Raw genomic sequence first — 18,218 nt, 5'->3', positions numbered from 1 at the left:
AGGTGCGAAAGAAAATAATTACAAAGGAAACAAATTAGCATATCTTTTACAAGATGAAAAATGAAGAAAACGAGCGCGTGTATACGTGATCATACGCACACTTTCCTCAAGCAACCAATCAAGTACCGAAAACCCTCGGCAGTATTTCATCTCACACAATGTCCATTTCTTCTAAGCAAAGGCAGCCAAGCGATAAATAAATTTTATTATTCAATTCTGTGTAAGGAACCTTAAATGATATTACACACAAAAATGAATAAATTTATGACATGTGGCGGCTTTAATTCCGCAAAAAATAAATTACATTTCTTTATTTTGGATCCTAGAACTGTTGTTTCGTTCTTAATTACATGTTTCGTATGCATAGTAAGATTTTATTTATTTTCGGAATTATTATTTTCCTTCTTTGTATAGAGCAATAAATTTCTACGATATCTTTAATTTCCCGTCTTTTCATGTTTTTTTTTTTCTTTCTCTTGATTTTCCTCTTCCACTGTTTTCAAGTACTCGTAATTTATTGTGCCCGGAATTATATTCGGAATGGTCTTTTACTCTGGAAACAATTGCCTTGTATTAAATAATGAAAGAAGAAATATGCGGTTACAGTTATAGATATAATAAATACTTCAACATTTATCTATATTTATGCAATAATCTATTGTTATAGCACAATACTTCCCCGTTACTAAATAAATTTGTTTGTTGTTTCCATTTCGTTTTTGAGAAAGGATCTTAATAAAAGGTTATTAATTACTATGATATTTTGTAATGTTTATATGTAGGGTGACCATGCGATCCACATTTTAGGAGAATTTTCCACATTTTTCGTGTTCTTGAAATATCGTGATGACTTTTTGATACAAATGCCCCATTTTTCACTGTAATTGTGAACATAAAAAAAAATTCAAGATATACAGAAGACTGGATGTTGTGAAGATATTTATTATTTGAGATGTTAATTATTTTAAGGAAGGAAAAAACTCATCTCTGCCTCTACCGGGAGTCGAACCCGGGTCCCTCGATTGTCGGACGAGTGCTCTGACCACTAAGCTACAGAGGAGATAGAGATTTTCCTTCGCTAGAGCGTATAATTTCATGATTTAATAAATACAATATATTTTACCACGGTATATGATGGCTGGCTAGCGATGACCTGTATTTACGATCACGATTTATTTATTATGATAAATGCTATAATTTTGAATATTTTGTTGTTCATTTAACTCATTAACGACGAATTTGGTTTTTTAAAAACAAAAAATAATGAGTCGAACCACTTCCACCATTTATTGGCAAAGAAAAAACTTAAAATTTAGAATGGAAAATTTTCTTACCAACCAGCGTTAATGGGTTAATAGGGATTTTCATCGATTCGACTACTACTACTAAACCAGACAGGCACCTCGTCCATATTCCTCTGCGGAACTTCTAACGAATTGGTACTTGTGTGTGTACGTATAGTGAACCTTCCGTGAAGTTTCTTTCTGTGTAATGCCTGTTATGCGTAATGCTTTGCTATCTGCAAGCAATTTTTCTAAATTATGAGATTTTTTAAACTTATAGTGAGTGAAGTGTAATGGATGAGTAAATATACCGTTGTGTCGGGCTGTTGCTCTCTCCGGCGAGACTTAACGACTGCAACCTTTTACTTATCTGAGTAACCAACTTGCTGCAATTAATAAAAAGACAGAGAATATCTCTTGAGATCATGTGAGAATTGTCATGACAGTCTAAGATCGTGTGAGAATTGTCATGACAGTCTAAGATCGTGTGAGAATTGTCATGACAGTCTAAGATCGTGTGAGAATTGTCATGACAGTCTAAGATCGTGTGAGAATTTCCATGAAATCGTGCAAGAATTATTATCTTATCAATCATAGGAAAACAATTTGAAGAGGAAGTATTTCCCTATAAATTTGTTCCATAACGAGCATATCTTTTCAATAATAGACATGAAACACATTTTTTAAACATTCTTTTATTTATATTTTCAAGTATAAAACGTAGCATATTTCGAGAAAAACAATAATGAAATACACCCAGGAAAGTAAACCATCGCAAGCCAAAGAATAAGCAAAATATCATATTAAAAAAAAACCAATGTATAAATATCATTGAGTAAAATTCATTTTTACAGTTTCTTTATAACACGATTCATATTTCAAACCATCGATGCTTTGTTAAAATAAATTCTAGTCTTAATATGAGTTCAATATCCCGAAAAGGGGAAAAAGCTGAAAAAGGGAGACCAACAGAATATTCCAAGAAACTTTGGGAAGGAACAGGATCCTTAGTATAAGAAATTGGGATCCTTTTTCCCCTAGTTGTAGTTTTTTTTCATCAGCATAAACTAAGATACGTGCTCTGAGGAGAAATAAAAGATCTCCTTTCCCATAGTATCTCGATCTTCTTCATCTTAACGATGGCAATAAACTCTTTCCTTGAAGAACACCCCCACGCCAACCCCACCTTAGACGAACTTCTGCTGTTTTTCTTTTTGGTACTTACTTTTCTGGATCTTGTTCCTGATGCCAAAACCTTGTCCCTTATTCCAAGTAATATATATACATATATATATACATGTATATGTACACATTTTTTTTTTGGATGTACAGATGCGCTCGTTATAACGGGGGAAAAAAACGGAAAATACTGAAGGAAGTGGTTCTTGGTGACAAATCCATATGCTACACCGCATTTTTCTTTACTTTTCTATCTTATATAGAACAAGTAGAATATTTCAACTAACAAGAACTGGGAAAAGGATCTCGAACATAGTGAAAAACTTTATTTTTCTGCTTATGATACAAGATATATACTGAATTATTATTGTTATTTCCAGTATACAACCCCATGCATGAAATTTTATAACGCAGTATTTTTACTGTTAGATTCTTACGATAAAATGTATCGAGTTTACGTTTGTATGTGAAACATAATACTGAAATTTTAATATTTTGTGTGATTAGGTTATACGAAGAATTGTCTGGAACTTGAAAGAGAAGATTCTAGTTGCATTGCACTTACTGTGTGGTATTGTGAAATATATCCGGGTGGATTTGTGAAGCCTAAATACCGTGTTCGATATCAAATTTGACCAATCAAATGGTCAAATGTATTTTCAAAATATGTCTTGCCACAGAGATCAGTTCATAGTAAACGCTACTTCTTCACTACACACCGGCCATATCGATATACTGCAATTTACAGTAAAATAGAAATGAAATTATAGGAATGAAGGGGTGCCATCTGTAAGTGTGTCGGTGGTCGCTTCAAGTTCGTTGGGAAAAACACCTTGTGATCGATATTCGTCCCCCACAGTTCAAAACCTCGGACCTGACGGCAACCTTCACAGCGGAAGATGAGCGTCTTACCACCACGCCACCAAGACCTCAGCACAAAAGATCAAAATTGATTATTAATTAATGCTGTTAATTAGTGCTGCTGGTGCTTTTACCAAATAGTTAATAATTCATGATAGTATTGGCAAATGGTTGCTGATTCGACTAGGAAAAACAATTTTCTGGACTATTTCCATCTTGGTTCTGTAAATCTGGAACTGAACACGACACACACACACACAGGCGTATTTAAATACAACCCACACGACAGCGCTGCAGCCATATTCCAATGCTAGCAGAAAATGTTCCCTTTTAAGCCAGGTTCAAACCTACGGCGTCACTCTGCGCCGAACAATACGAAAATCCAGTTTCGAGGAGAGGCTCAGCATCGTGATGGTGATCGTGACGGCTAACTGCGTAGCATTGTACATCGCGCTGAGACAAACAAAGTATACTGGCTGTCGGTAGCTGGTAGAAATTTTCTCCTTTTTGCGAGGTGGTGCGTGTTTGTGTGTTGAGCTGCTTTAATATAAACTGAAGAGACAAAAAAAACTGGTACAGGCATGCGTATGCAAATAAAGAGATATGGAACCAATAAGAGTACGGCGCTGCTGTCGGCAACGCCTATAAAACACAAGTGTCTGACATGGTTGTTAGATCGGTTACTGCTGCTACAATGGCAGGCTATCGAGATTTAAGTGAGTTTGAACGTGGTGTTATAGTCGGCGCACGAGAGATGGGACATAGCATCTCCGAGGTAGCGATGAAATTTGGATTTTCACGTACGACCATTTCACGAGTGTACCGTGAATATCGGGAATCCGGTAAAAAATTAAATCTACGACACCGCTGCGGCCGGAAAAAGATCATGCAAGAACGGGACCAGCGACGACTGACGAGAATCATTAAACGAGACAGATGTGCAACCCTTCCGCAAATTGCTGCAGATTTCAATGCTGGGCCATCAACAAGTGTCAGCGTGCGAACTATTCAACGAAACATCATCGATATGGGCTTTCGGAGCCAAAAGCCCACTCGTGTACCCTTGATGACTGCACGACACAAAGCTTTACGCCTCGCCTGGGCCCGACAACACCGACATTGGTCTGTTGAGGACTGGAAACACGTTGCCTGGTCTGACGAGTCTCGGTTCCAATTGCTTCGAGCTGATGTACGTGTACGGGTATGGAGACAACCTCATGAATCCATGGACCCTACATGTCAACAGGGGACTGTTCAAGCTGGTGGAGGCTCTGTGATTGTATGGGGCGTGTGCAGTTGGAGTGATATGGGACCCCTGATACGTCTAGATACGACTCTGACAGGTACGTAAGCATCCTGTCTGATCACCTGCACCCATTCATGTCCATTGTGCATTCCGACGTACTTGGACAATTTCAGCAGGGCAATGTGACACCCCACACGTCCAGAATTGCTACAAAGTGGCTCCAGGAACACTCTTCTGACTTTAGACACTTCCGCTGGCCACCAAAATCCCCAGACATGAACATTATTGAACATATCTGGGATGCCTTGCAACGTGCTGTTCAGAAGAGATCTCCACCCCCTCTTACTCCTACGGATTTATGGACAGCCCTACAGGTTTCATAGTGTCAATTATCTCCAGCACTTTCAGACATTAGTCGAGTCCATGCCATGTCGTGTTGCGGCACTTCTGCTCGCGGGGGCCCTACACGATATTAGGCAGGTGGTACCGTTTTTTTGACTCTTCAGTGTACCTCCCAACCATATCATAGTCCACCGCTCTGTCTCAATGAAGAGATATAAGTAGGTGTTCGAAGAAGATCCAGGCCATGCTGGAAAATTCATGTGTATGTGTTGGGAACCTAACGTAAAGTTTATTTCTTTGAAATGCTTGCTATAGTGCTGCCATCTGCCATCAATTTTTCGAACTGTGAGTGCAGTGGAAGGATTGAATATTTGTATCATTGAAGACCTGTTGTGTTTGTGGCAAGACTTTTTAACGGGGAGATCGTCTCGAAGTTGGGAATCACAGACAACCAACTTCAATATACCAGTTTGCTTGGTTCGATTCGACGTGGCACTGAGTGATCCGTGTGGACTCGGCTTAAGATGAGTATAGCTCTCTCTATCAGTTCGATAACAGCTGCAAAAATTAGCACGTGCACGGCAGCCTGTATAGAGAGCACCCTTATTTTGATATTTTGCTAGCGATTTATATCCTAGCTCTTCATTAAGACGTTCCTAAAGTTGCATCGCTTTATGATTAGCAATTAAGGTTATAGACAGTTTAGAACATACCATCTTTATGGGTACTCTTATCCCCGTTTACATGGGAAATAGCGGGTTTAAATTCCGCTTCAAGAATTTTCACCAATGACTGCTCCCCATTTATTTCGTTACGAAGGGGAAAAAAAGTCGTCAAGCGAGTGTTAGAACTCCCAATGCTACCGCAATATTGCACATGTAAACGGAGCTTGTGATAATTTTAATTCACATACAAAAACTGAAATTATTTTAAGTTTTTCCTTCGTGTTCATAGATAGCCACACTAATTCAACGTTGATGGATGTTGATTAACCCCTGATGAAATTCAATTAACTGAAATAAGTTAATAAATCATAAGATGATAACAGTAGAGAGTGATCGCAGTGTATATGAAGTAAATACGGCGATATCCGGGACAACAATGTGCGATCGGACGAGCCGGATATGAATTGATTACAATTCCAATCTCTCAGGGCCCATGACTAAGTAATATATGGCTGCAATGCAGCATTAGAAATTTCTGTGCGTGAGTAATAGTGTTTCCAGTGCCAGCCGCAACTTCATTGAGTGTCCGATTCAGTTAAACTCTATCGAATAGCACTCAGTGTATTTGCTCAGCCACCGATGACGTTATCAATCTCCGCTTCCTGAAACAGGTAGGTAGGTACGTAGGCATAACTATATGACTAGATGGGCCGGGGTAGTATAGTTCCACTTTGCACAGTGTACAGCAGTTAGCAGGCGAGGGGTTTTCTGCGTGTGTTTCTAGTTCTACTCCCGAGTCACATTAAATCAACTGGCAATTAAGTGGATGACAAACGGTCAGAGACTACAATATATCTCCCGCTCTGTATAACCTTGGCTTCTCCCGTTCAACTCCCATCACCCCAGTGTACCTCCTATCTCTCTCTCTCTCTTTAGCCTTTCCTTACAATGGTCCATGACATCCATAATGCAATAGTGGAGAGTATGTCATCCAGAAGCTGGTACGGGCATAGGTCATTGACAAACAAAGGGAGAGGCTCTTAATACGTTGACCGCCTCGCTGCTCATCAACTCTAGTGGATTTGGATCACGTCGTGGCACGAGACACTGCGTTTTCTCCTCTAGGATGACAGGTCCATTGATTTCATACAAAGACCCAAAGAGACATTGAGGAATGAATACTATCTCCGTGGTGGTTTTCCTGTTGTCACATATGATTTCTAAGGATTACGTGGGTGCAGATATTGCGCAAGGCAAACCACTGTCTCATTCCTGTGGGTTCTCACCCTTTCCTAGAACTTTCCCTCAAAAACCCATTATCCCAATGCTTAAAAATTACACTGCCTGGAGATACGATAGAGAATGGTGAAAATTTGAGTCTTAAATTATGTTGCATATAAGGATGTTTGGGGATAAGAAACAGGCATAATCCCCAACGGAAGAGCTCTGGTGACTTTATGAAATGGAAAAAGCAAAAATTATGCAGCAAGTTATTAAAAAAATGTAGGAACTACAACGATATTCCCGTGAATGGCAAAATATCTCGAGAAGCCTAGGTTGTAAATTATTCTTTTTGAGCTCTTTATGAATTCTGCATCGGCTTCGCGCGCTGTCCGTAAGATGCTGCAGAAGCGTCTGCGCCAATATGGGTCTCATCTACGGCACCCCGAACTACGAGTGATGGTTCAAGTTTCAACACTTATGTTCTGTTGATAGTTTGTGCGAAGTACCAAGCAGTGAAGCCTCGTCTTCTTCATTTTAGTTTCTCTACTTGAGTGGAAGAGTTGATCAGTCAATGGTTGCTTATAAAGCACAACCACCGAAATGTTATATACATACGGGGTCTTTATGGTTTATAGTTCCACTTTGAAATGACCGTAAAAGGAAAACTATTGGCAAAATGTTATCAAACTTGGTAATAGTTCACAGGAGGGGGGATGATTCAAATTCATGGGATTCATTTTCCGCAAAAAAATAAAAATAAAGTAAATAGTTCAAAAACTCACCACCAGCGGCGAATGGCGCTGTATGCAATATTGTTAAACGAAATAAGACACAAAGACATCGGTTTAAAACGTTTTTAATCGTTTCTAAAACGAAACTGTTTATGGGGTTTCGGCGGAATTGTAAAATTCGATACACCACCGACACACACACACATCTCCGTAACATTCCTCTCCTGATATGCTAAGAGCTACTGTTGAGAACGCTGCAATGCGATTTAACTTGCTTTCAGAAAATGGTGGAAGCTGAACATGCTTTGTTGCACGTTTTAGAAACGATTAAAAAATTTTTAAACCGATGTCGTCATGCCTTATCTCGTTTAACAACATTGCATACAGCGCCATTCCCCACTGGTGGCGAGTTTTGAACTATTATTATTATTTTTTTTTTTTGGGGGGGGGAAATTGTATCCAATGACCCCCCTGTGAACTATTGCCAAGTTCGATAAAAAATTTTCCAGTAGTTTGTCATTTAATTAATTAATTGTCATTAATTATCATTTCAAAGTGGAGCTTTAATTGTTGCCGTTGCTAGTTGATGCGAAGTACCGAGCACTAAGCTCTCGTCTTCTCCGTCGTGGTTTCTTTACTTTGGTAGAGATATCGATCAGTCAGTGGGAAAATGATTGCTTCAAAACAACCCATCGGTGATTTTTTTTAATATTATATAAAACCCTTATACATATAATATCCTCACTACCACAATACAATATTAGTATATTGACTTACATTTTCAACAACTTACGAAAGTTAAAACATCTTTTACTGCTTCTCTCAGATCATACATATTTTTTAGAAATAAAATCGGCTCCCATTCGCGCCTCGAAGTTAGGAACCGCAGAAAACCAACTTCAAACGTCCGCCACTGCGGCGACGGTGGGATTTGAACTCTTCTTGGCTACTACTGAACCGTACATGCAGCTCGTATATACGTATTTTTATAAGGAATGTCTAACAAATTAAGGTGTGAGTCAGAATGTGCCGTGTATGTGTTCTGTTCTAACGAGAATTAGTTTCTGAGGAAGACTTCGGGGGCGACCTGTACTGTAACGTCTACTGACATCAGAGTTCACGTGTTGCTCTCTGTCTTTCGAATTCAGAAGTAAACAACGCGACAGGTTATTTTGCCTGTTGTATTATGTGTTAGGGTCTGATTGTCCTCTGTAACCCCCACCCCCCGACTCACTATCCTCTATAGACCAAAACGGCTAATTAAACATCAAATAAGTCAAAATATATTTTTGGTAAGGGGCCGTTCAAGTATTACGTAAGCAAATTTTTTGCCATTTTTGAGCCCCCCCCCCCCTTCTTGTCAGCAAACTTTCGTCATCAGCTCTGCCCCTCTGAATCCTAACTCATATTTTCATAAAGGGCGGTCGATGACGTAAGCATTATCCAAAACCCTCCCTCCCCCCCTTGTCATCAAAATTCAGCAAATCGGAAACCCCCTCCCCCCCCCCATCGATGATGACGGAATACTTGAATGGCCCCTAACGTGTGAAAAGTAATTCTAATGTCCCCGAAATAACAAATGACACACAGGCTTGGCCCACAGAGAAGTACGTATTACAAAATTCTGATATGTCCCTTGAACACTATATGTTACTTATATACATATTTAATATACACCATTGCTATGCGAGTATGTAGCTTCCACCTACATCATCCGCGAGAGCGTGTTCTTGAGAGGGTAAGTGGAATAACGTTGTGTATGGCCCGCAGCAACGCATTATACAATATGCAGAATATGCAAAATCTTATTACATCGTGTAACTCAGCAACATTGGCAACATGCGATGCGCTCTGTTATTCTATAACCTTGATGATATGAGATAGACATTGCTCCTTTGCGAGAGAGGATCGCCCGCGTGTGTGGTAGTAAGTGAACCGAGATGTACTTTAATGAGTGTATTACGGTCGGCTCAACGGTCGGAATGTTCATGTCCTTATCCCGAAGTCGGCAAATCAGAATTGACGCACTTAATACCGCGGATCTCCTTCCCTCCCTTTCCCCGCCATTTGCCGTAGCGAAATTGGACAAATAGTTTCAGATATATGTAGACGTATGTCCAGGGTAGCAAACATTACATAACCAGTGTCTCCACTCGGTATGGTTATGCCCGGCACGGATCAAATTCTGCTCATACCTTATCTCTTCTCCTTGACCGAAGGCGGTCGACGAATTGATTCCGTGTCCTTCATTACGGATTCAACTGGAATGCGTACTGCTGTCTCGTCTTGGGGTTGGCAATTTGCTACATTGGGCACGTTGGTGTTCGGTTCCGTAGTGATATCTGATACTCTTGTGCATACCGGCTATGCAACGAGTTAGTTATATGATATCCAATCCAATACCGCTCTTATGAATAAGTGAGGGGCAGGGGCACTATTAAAGTTGGAATGAGATGCGAGAGTGAATTTCGAAAATACCTCGAAACAACCCGGTTTGAAGTATTATAACTTCCTTAAGAGAGCCAGAATAAGTTCAAACACGCATATCATGAACGCATACGGAATGCTAAAAATTCATGCGTGTCTTCTATGTGTGACGTGCCACTAGGTAATACAGTCAACCCTCAATTTACGAATGGCTCGGTTTGCGAACAATTCGGTTTACGAACGGCAAAGAAATGATGTGGTTTAAGATCAGCTTTTTAAGAGCAAAACTGACTGAATCCCAAGGGAAGGATATTTCAAATTTCTGTGGCCACGTGACGATTGTTTTTTCATTTGACAGAAGAGTTGGTTGCAGAAATTGATTTCATTAGAGCAATTTCACTCAAATACGGTTTTTATTATACACCCTGTGATCGATGGATCAACACGTTATTTCATACTTCATGCAGGGTATTTTTTCTCTAACAGAATTGCTGATAAATGGAACAGCTTACCTCCGGGGGCAGTGATTTCTAACATAATTGACACGTTTAAAAAACACGTACGATAAACATGGTGGGATAAATCGAGAAGCTATCCATACTTAGATAAGACAACCATAATATTTTTTTATGCAGTTTTTTATTTATTATACATTATTTATTATTTTTTTATGGGGGGGGGGGACCTCAGGAATGAGTGGCAAATGAAAAACACTATCCTAGAACAGTGAATTCTGAATTGTGTATGATGCCATTGAACAGTCATTCATTGGTGTCATAGCAACAATGGGGAGAGAGGTCTTAAATTAAAAGTAATTAGAAATATTGATGGGTTTGCCATTCCTAACAATTTTTTAGCCTACTTCCGAAAGGTGCTGCAAGCTTAAAAAGTTTGGCAGTGCTTTACAGCCAGCTCTTTTTTGAATGTCTTTTCTTTCAAATTTGTCCGACAATATAAATTTCTCATAAAATGGCCCGGATCGTGGCTATTGAGAAATGTCAGAGCCGCTATCTGAAAATGTGTTCATTTGTGACAAAATACACCGAAATGATAACATGAGAATCTCATGTCCAACAGACACCTGATAGATCCAATGAATACCATGACGCACAATAGAATCAAAAATTTTCAAATATGTGTCCATTGTATTTTCTCCATGTAATTCATGTTCAGAACAATCGGTTCGCAACGTTTGTACTAATTTTGGATACATCCCCAGAATTTCCAGAGACCTGTCTGCTCCACCCTCCCCGTCATAAAGTCTTTGATACGAGCAGTACTCACTAGGGAAGACTGGGAAATGGCCGGACCAGCTGTCGCCCCTCAAATGCAGGGGGCTCTTCGATAACAGCTCCAGTCAGCAGAATAGCACGGGGGGGGGAGAGAATATAGAAGGGCCCCATCTACGATATCCCGTTTTGTGAGGCAATGTACCACACAACTCACCTCTCCCGACTGTTCCCGAAAACTTCGGGAGAGAGAGAAAGCTATTTACCGCACCTGCCGCATGTATGTCCGTGTTCCAGCGTAGCAAGCTTTATCATTGTGGTTTATTTCTCATCTGCCATCAGCTAGAGAAGAGAGTGAGCCAACCACACGCACCCGAACCATGTCTCTCTCAAGTTTTTGCTCGACTACCACTACAAAATTACTGTATATATGTCTCTCTCTCCTCACTTCCCCCCCCCCCTCCAAATTTTGTGATTTTCCTGGAAAACAGCAGAATTTTTTTTTCTCAGAGAACATTCGCTTTCAACCTTCACGATTTCTCCTTGAAAAGTCCTTTTCTTGGTGAATTCCTTCAGATATATAAATAAAAACGGCGATTTGTTTTCAAAAAGTCGTCCTCTGTTTATGGCTTTTATAGATGACGCAGTTTTTATGTTATGACAAATGCGATATTTGTTTGTCTATTCAGACACGTCGGAAGGAATTATGGCCGTCAATTCAAGAATGATAATAACAATAAAAATGCCTTTCCATATCGGCTTCAATAAAGTCACGGGCTTGACGCGTTTTTATTAATGGCGTCAAGGTGAAGTTTTTATTATCTTTTATTGACATTATATTAACTGCAATGGAGTTTTTCTCCCTCTTCTTCTAAGAAATATGCCATAGATCGTATTGATGTAAACACTTGAATATGTTTTCGCGAGGACGCAATCTAAAGTTGAATTCACGCTGTTTTTTTTTTTAAGTGTGTTTTGTTCGCTCAACGATATCCAGCATTGGAATAAACGTCACTTACGGTGACTGAGAATGAATCGAAATCGACTAACTAAATCAAAATTGAAGTTGATTTTTAATTCTTTATTATAACTCAACCGTTTCCCTTTCGAGGGCGAGATATCTCGTTGTGGAATAAATGGAACAAATGCATCAGAGATAATAAATTTTAAAGTTTGATATTTGATATCACCACGTCCTGTGTTGACAGTAACAGTCAACAAGTCAAGAGTTCTTTTATCTTGATTTCCAGAAGGCATTTGATCGCGTCCAACATAGTAAACATTTTAAGCGTTTGCATGATATTTGGATTAGGGGAAACTTGATGAACTGGATGGAATCGTGGTTAAAAGATTGGTCACAACGAGTTATGGTGAATGGGGAATTTCCCGATTGGACAAGTGTTAAAAAAGGAATCGCTCAAGGAAGTGTCCTTGGGCCATACTTTTTTATCGATGAACTCGAACTGGGTATCGATGGGATTGTTGGCAAATTCGCAGGTGACGTGAAGCTAATTGGACAAGTCGGGAATCCTAGCGATAGGGAGATGCTCCAGAGGAACTTTAATGTGATTGCAGCATGGGCTATGAATGAACTTAATTGTTGACAAGTCGCGTCATTATGGTTTCAAAAATCCACGTTTCACTTACGAGTTGAATGGTGTTATTATTCCGGATGCATAGGGTCACCGATTTGGGAATTCTCAATGACAATCAGGTTAGGTTTCCGGAACATTGTTCAGCGGTGGTCAAAAAAACTAATAAAATGCTCCGTTTCATTATTAAAATTCTCTCTGCGTTGTCCTAAATCCATTCTTCCGTTTTTCCGAGGCTTAGTTCGTCCTGCACTGGAGTTATGCCGTAAGAGTTTTAGAGACCCATACATACCATAATACAGGGGCGTATACTTAGTTGACGGGTGCAGAGAGAGAGAGAGAGGAGTCACGCGCGCTCTTGTTAGTGCGCTGGGCTTGAGCTATGAAGAGACTTGATTTCTTGAATATGTTTTCATTGGGGGAACTCCAATGACGGAATATGAGTGATCGAATTGGTTAAAATTTTCAATGGGATGGACTATGAGTTATTAATACACCGTCAGTCAACTGCTTTGACAAGAATCACAAATTTTTTAAACTAATATTTTTTTCGCAATTTCTCTGCGATGCTGAAAAGTGTTTTGTATATAACTGCAAAGAAAAGCTTTTTCTATGTTCTGTTATTGGTCCCTCAAAAAGCATAAAAATTTAAATTCTGTAGCTTCTTTAAAAAAAGTTAAAATTTTCACCTTGATTTTATTTAATTAGAAAGTTAATTTATTTCATGATATGAATTAATGATTTGTCATTACATGATTAGTAATTTTTTCATATATCATTTTTATCATAATATATGATGTTATTTTTGTCATAATATGATGTTATTTTTGTCATAATATGATGTTATTTTTGTCATAATATGATGTTATTTTTGTCATAATATGATGTTATTTTTTTCATAATAATCTATATATATAAAATTGATTTTCTGTGTGTCTGTGTGTGTGTATGTTCTCTATACAAATCTACAATTTTAGATCGATCGTCGCCAAATTTTGTATATATACCAAATGGGACCCGACTTGAACGATAGGCTACTTTAAAATTTCGTCAGACCAGGGCAAATGCCCCAGATGGGCAAAAAACTGTCCGGCAACAATGGTTTTTGGGCCTCAACAATCACTTTCCGAACGTTTACTTTGGTTACCGTGGTTCCCTAGCGATGAGTTTCAGACGCGTTTATGTCTTTACAACGGTTTGTCAATTCTTTAATGCTGCCAGTTATGTATAATAGTTTATGCCTTTATAATGGTTTGCCACATTTTCAATACTCTCAGTAATGAGGCTTTTTGAATAGACGTCATAATCATCACCATCATCGCTTTGAGGGTCAGGAAAAGGGTGATCCTCATAGAAATCACTATTAAAATTTCCGATTTAACTGCATAAATACGAAAATTTAGTGGGCGGGGGGGGGGGTCCCTGCCACATCAATAATTTTAAAAATTAAATTGAATTCTCGATTTTTGAAATATGGAATTCACTTGGAGATACGAAGCCCAGAAAATTGAAAATATGAATAATTTGCCGGATCTACTTTTGAGTTGGATATCCATGTAATAACATTGATCTCAACTTTTTATTTATATCTTCTCAAGCAAGAAAATTAAGTTATCCGTATTGTCTTTTGATATTTATTTGCATAAATTCATATAGTTTAGGATGTTTTTAAAATTAGTTATGGGCCCCGTAAAGTGCATCGAAAAAATTCCACAGCTTTAATGAAGCATTTTTGGAAGCTCAAACAGGCAGAGATGGATGACTTGAAGTTCAGGGGGAGGGAATCGAAATACCTAACACCCATAAAAAAAAGGGGGGGGGGACTATTCATTTCTACGTTTCTTTAAATTTAGATTTATTTCTTTCATGAGTCGCGCAGGACGTCGCCATATTGGTGAACTTAGACACGGTTTGCAATTTGCATGTCCCTCAAAGAAAGAGGGAGATATCACGTGTTTCTAACAGCCTCATTGAAGAAAACCCGGGCAGCGCCGGATATTATAGCTAGTATGGTTAATAATATTTCATAGTCGTAATATATCGAATATTTAATTTACAAAATTTTTTTAATTGGAAGTCTGTATACGACCAAAGGTGTTTCTCCATCGTTTTGCTTCATGGTTTGTACTTTCTAACGCCCCACCCCTACAACCGCTACCCATAGATGTTAGCTGTTGTGTTTTATCATGCTACAATTTATTCAAAAAACACAAAAGCTAACACAAACTGAAGAGCCAAAAAAACTGGTACAGGCATGCGTATGCAAATAAAGATGTATGGAACCAATCAGAGTACAGCGCTGCGGTCGGCAACGCCTATATAACACAACAAGTGTCTGGCATAGTTGTTAGATCGGTTACTGCTGCTACAATGGCAGTTTATCGAGATTTAAGTGAGTTTGAACATGGTGTTATAGTCGGCGCACGAGAGATGGGACATAGCATCTTCGCGGTAGCGATGAAATTTGGATTTTCACGTACGACCATTTCACGAGTGTACCGTGAATATCGGGAATCCGGTAAAAAATTAAATCTACGACACCGCTGCGGCCGGAAAAAGATCATGCAAGAACGGAGCTGACGAGAATCATTAAACGTGACAGATTTCAATGCTGGGCCATCAACAAGTGTCAGCGTGCGAACTATTCAACGAAACATCATCGATATGGGCTTTCGGAGCCAAAAGCCCACTCGTGTACCCTTGATGACTGCACGACACAAAGCTTTACGCCTCGCCTGGGCCCGACAACACCGACATTGGTCTGTTGAGGACTGGAAACACGTTGCCTGGTCTGACGAGTCTCGGTTCCAATTGCTTCGAGCTGATGTACGTGTACGGGTATGGAGACAATCCAAGAGCTCGACTAAATCCCTGAAGGCTGTCGTCCACGGAGTTATATCTGGAGTTCCGATACCGTTTAGTTTACCGAATGACAATGCTTGCCAGGACAGCGGCGTCCAATGTCCGTTGCAGTCCGGGAACCTCATGAATCCATGGACCCTACATGTCAACAGGGGACTGTTCAAGCTGGTGGAGGCTCTGTGATTGTATGGGGCGTGTGCAGTTGGCGTGATATGGGACCCCTGATACGTCTAGATACGACTCTGACAGGTACGTAAGCATCCTGTCTGATCATCTGCACCCATTCATGTCCATTGTGCATTCCGACGGACTTGGACAATTTCAGCAGGACAATGCAACACCCCACACGTCCAGAACTGCTACAAAGTGGCTCCAGGAACACTCTTCTGACTTTAGACACTTCCGCTGGCCACCAAAATCCCCAGACATGAACATTATTGAACGTATCTGGGATGCCTTGCAACATGCTGTTCAGAAGAGATCTCCATCCCCTCTTACTCCTACGGATTTATGGACAGCCCTGCAGGATTCATGGTGTCAATTACCTCCAGCACTACTTCAGACATTAGTCGAGTCCATGCCATGTCGTGTTGTGGCATTGCTGCGGGCTCGCAGGGGCCCTACACGATATTAGGCAGGTTTACCAGTTTTTTTGGCTCTTCAGTGTATATGGCCTTGCTGTAATCGTAAAAGCCCGTTATAACTATAAGTACTGTTTTTCACTGATGTCAAATACGCCTTTACATTGGATTGAAAAGAGTTAAGAAAAAAAGTATTTGGTAAACTTTCGAGACAGACTATATTGAGTCCATTATTGTGCCTCCCTAATATATTTTCAATTCAAAACTTTCTGAAAAAAACAAATTTATTTAGTGTCGTGTTTATGCTCGTCGTTGACCTCCAGTCACGCTTTATCGAATAATCTTCTTGATCGAATCACATTATCTTTTCTCCATGGATAGAAAAACAAAATGAATCGATGAGAGATGAAATACGGCTGTTTTTCTCCCGTTATCCATTTTTTGTGATTCATCGACAGGCGATTCTTTGGCATTTCAATAACGGTGAGTCACTTTCATAAACAAGGAGACATATCTTGATTACGCGAGATGAACGGCAAGATGAGATGCATTAATGATACTGAGGGGGTAAAATGAAATAACTCTGCTTATCAAGAGCCCATATCAATCTTTATCTGTTTATGAAATGTACGTTCATCTTCTAGCATAAAGACCATCTTGTTTATGAAAACATCCATTTCACAGAATAGACGGTCATGATAAACAACCGTATCAAAAAGTCTGCTCCAGATAGTCCCGTGTTATTTTTCGTACAAAAATATTTTCTATCATCATAATAAAGTCTGATTCAGTTGAATAATCAAGAAAGAAATCTTGGACACATAAAATAAAATATAGGCTTATAACATTGATTACGTGAAATCTGTTGATGGTAATAATATGCCTATGGGAGTTGAAGACTTGCCAAATGCCTTTCCAACAACTTTACGCTTTTTTGGTCTCAATTTTTTTGAAATTTCAATATTTTTCAGGGTTTTTTAAAAAAAATCGAATTAGTAAAGTTCCCTTTGTTGAAATTAGATGTTAAGTGGGAAAATGAGGAAAAAAGGGTGCTGAAGTTTTTCTCGATTTTTTTTTTTACTCCTCGAAACTGTCATAATTTTATGAATAACTAGACAGTTTCCGACTAACATAAGTTATTGAATGTTAAAATTACGATAAGTTATTGAATGTGAAAACTCATTAATTTCCGAATGTTCAAAACTATCCTAAATTTATGTGAATGTTCAAAAACTCTCAAACATTTTTGAATGTTCAAAATTCTCAAATAATAATTTAATAATTTTTTGAGTTTACAGAAATTATTAACTATTCGAAACTGTCAGACGTTTTAGCTATCATAATGAAAGCAAACATAAAACTGCACCAAGAAAAAGAATAATTAAAATTTTATAATTAGGAAATTCAATTTTTATTTGTAATTTAATTTCAGAATTAAAATATAAAATTTTATAATTAAAATTTAATACCGATTTAAAATTTAACTTTAGAAAAAATATTTTTATTTTAGATTTTAAAGTTAAATTGGAATGCAATCCTTTGCTCAGATGGGCCAGATCTAGTGTAATACGCAAAATATATCATAGCAAAACTTTCCAACAATAAATCCAATAGAGAAATAGCAAATAAACGTTTCAAAATAATCCAGAACTACGTTTAAGCACAAACTAAAGCAGGGTTTTTACAACAACTATTAATTAAAATTTGACGTATCGAACTCTCGATGATAGCTAGTGTGAGTTTAACACGGTGGGTTATGATTACCGTACATAATTTCTGTACAGAAAAGTGTTTCATGCGCTTTAAAAAATAACTAGGAGATAAATAGGTGGTATAAATTTGAATTTCGGGCAGAGATATTCAAATATAGTTTTTAGCACTAAATTAAATAAATAGTAAAGCTCTTACCTTTAAACATACTCATCACTTTAACTATAGCAATGGTGGCTATTCATCGAGAAGCAAATAGACGAACAAAAAGAATAGGTATGCCAAC

General features: G+C 38.6%; 1 non-coding gene across 1 annotated transcript; it reads right to left on the bottom strand.

The window, feature by feature from the left end:
* Nucleotides 1-988: 988 nt before the first annotated feature.
* Nucleotides 989-1,060, bottom strand: TRNAV-GAC (transfer RNA valine (anticodon GAC)). Its single transcript has one exon. It is a non-coding gene; the product is annotated as a tRNA-Val (tRNA).
* Nucleotides 1,061-18,218: the final 17,158 nt, after the last annotated feature.

Source organism: Pholcus phalangioides, unplaced genomic scaffold (assembly GCF_987345545.1).
Source record: "Pholcus phalangioides strain wild (caught in Gottingen) unplaced genomic scaffold, Ppha-v1.0 ptg000003l_1, whole genome shotgun sequence".
NCBI lineage: Eukaryota > Metazoa > Arthropoda > Arachnida > Araneae > Pholcidae > Pholcus > Pholcus phalangioides.
Note: the sequence above shows the minus strand (reverse complement) of the source record. Positions and strands in the feature narration are given on the sequence as shown.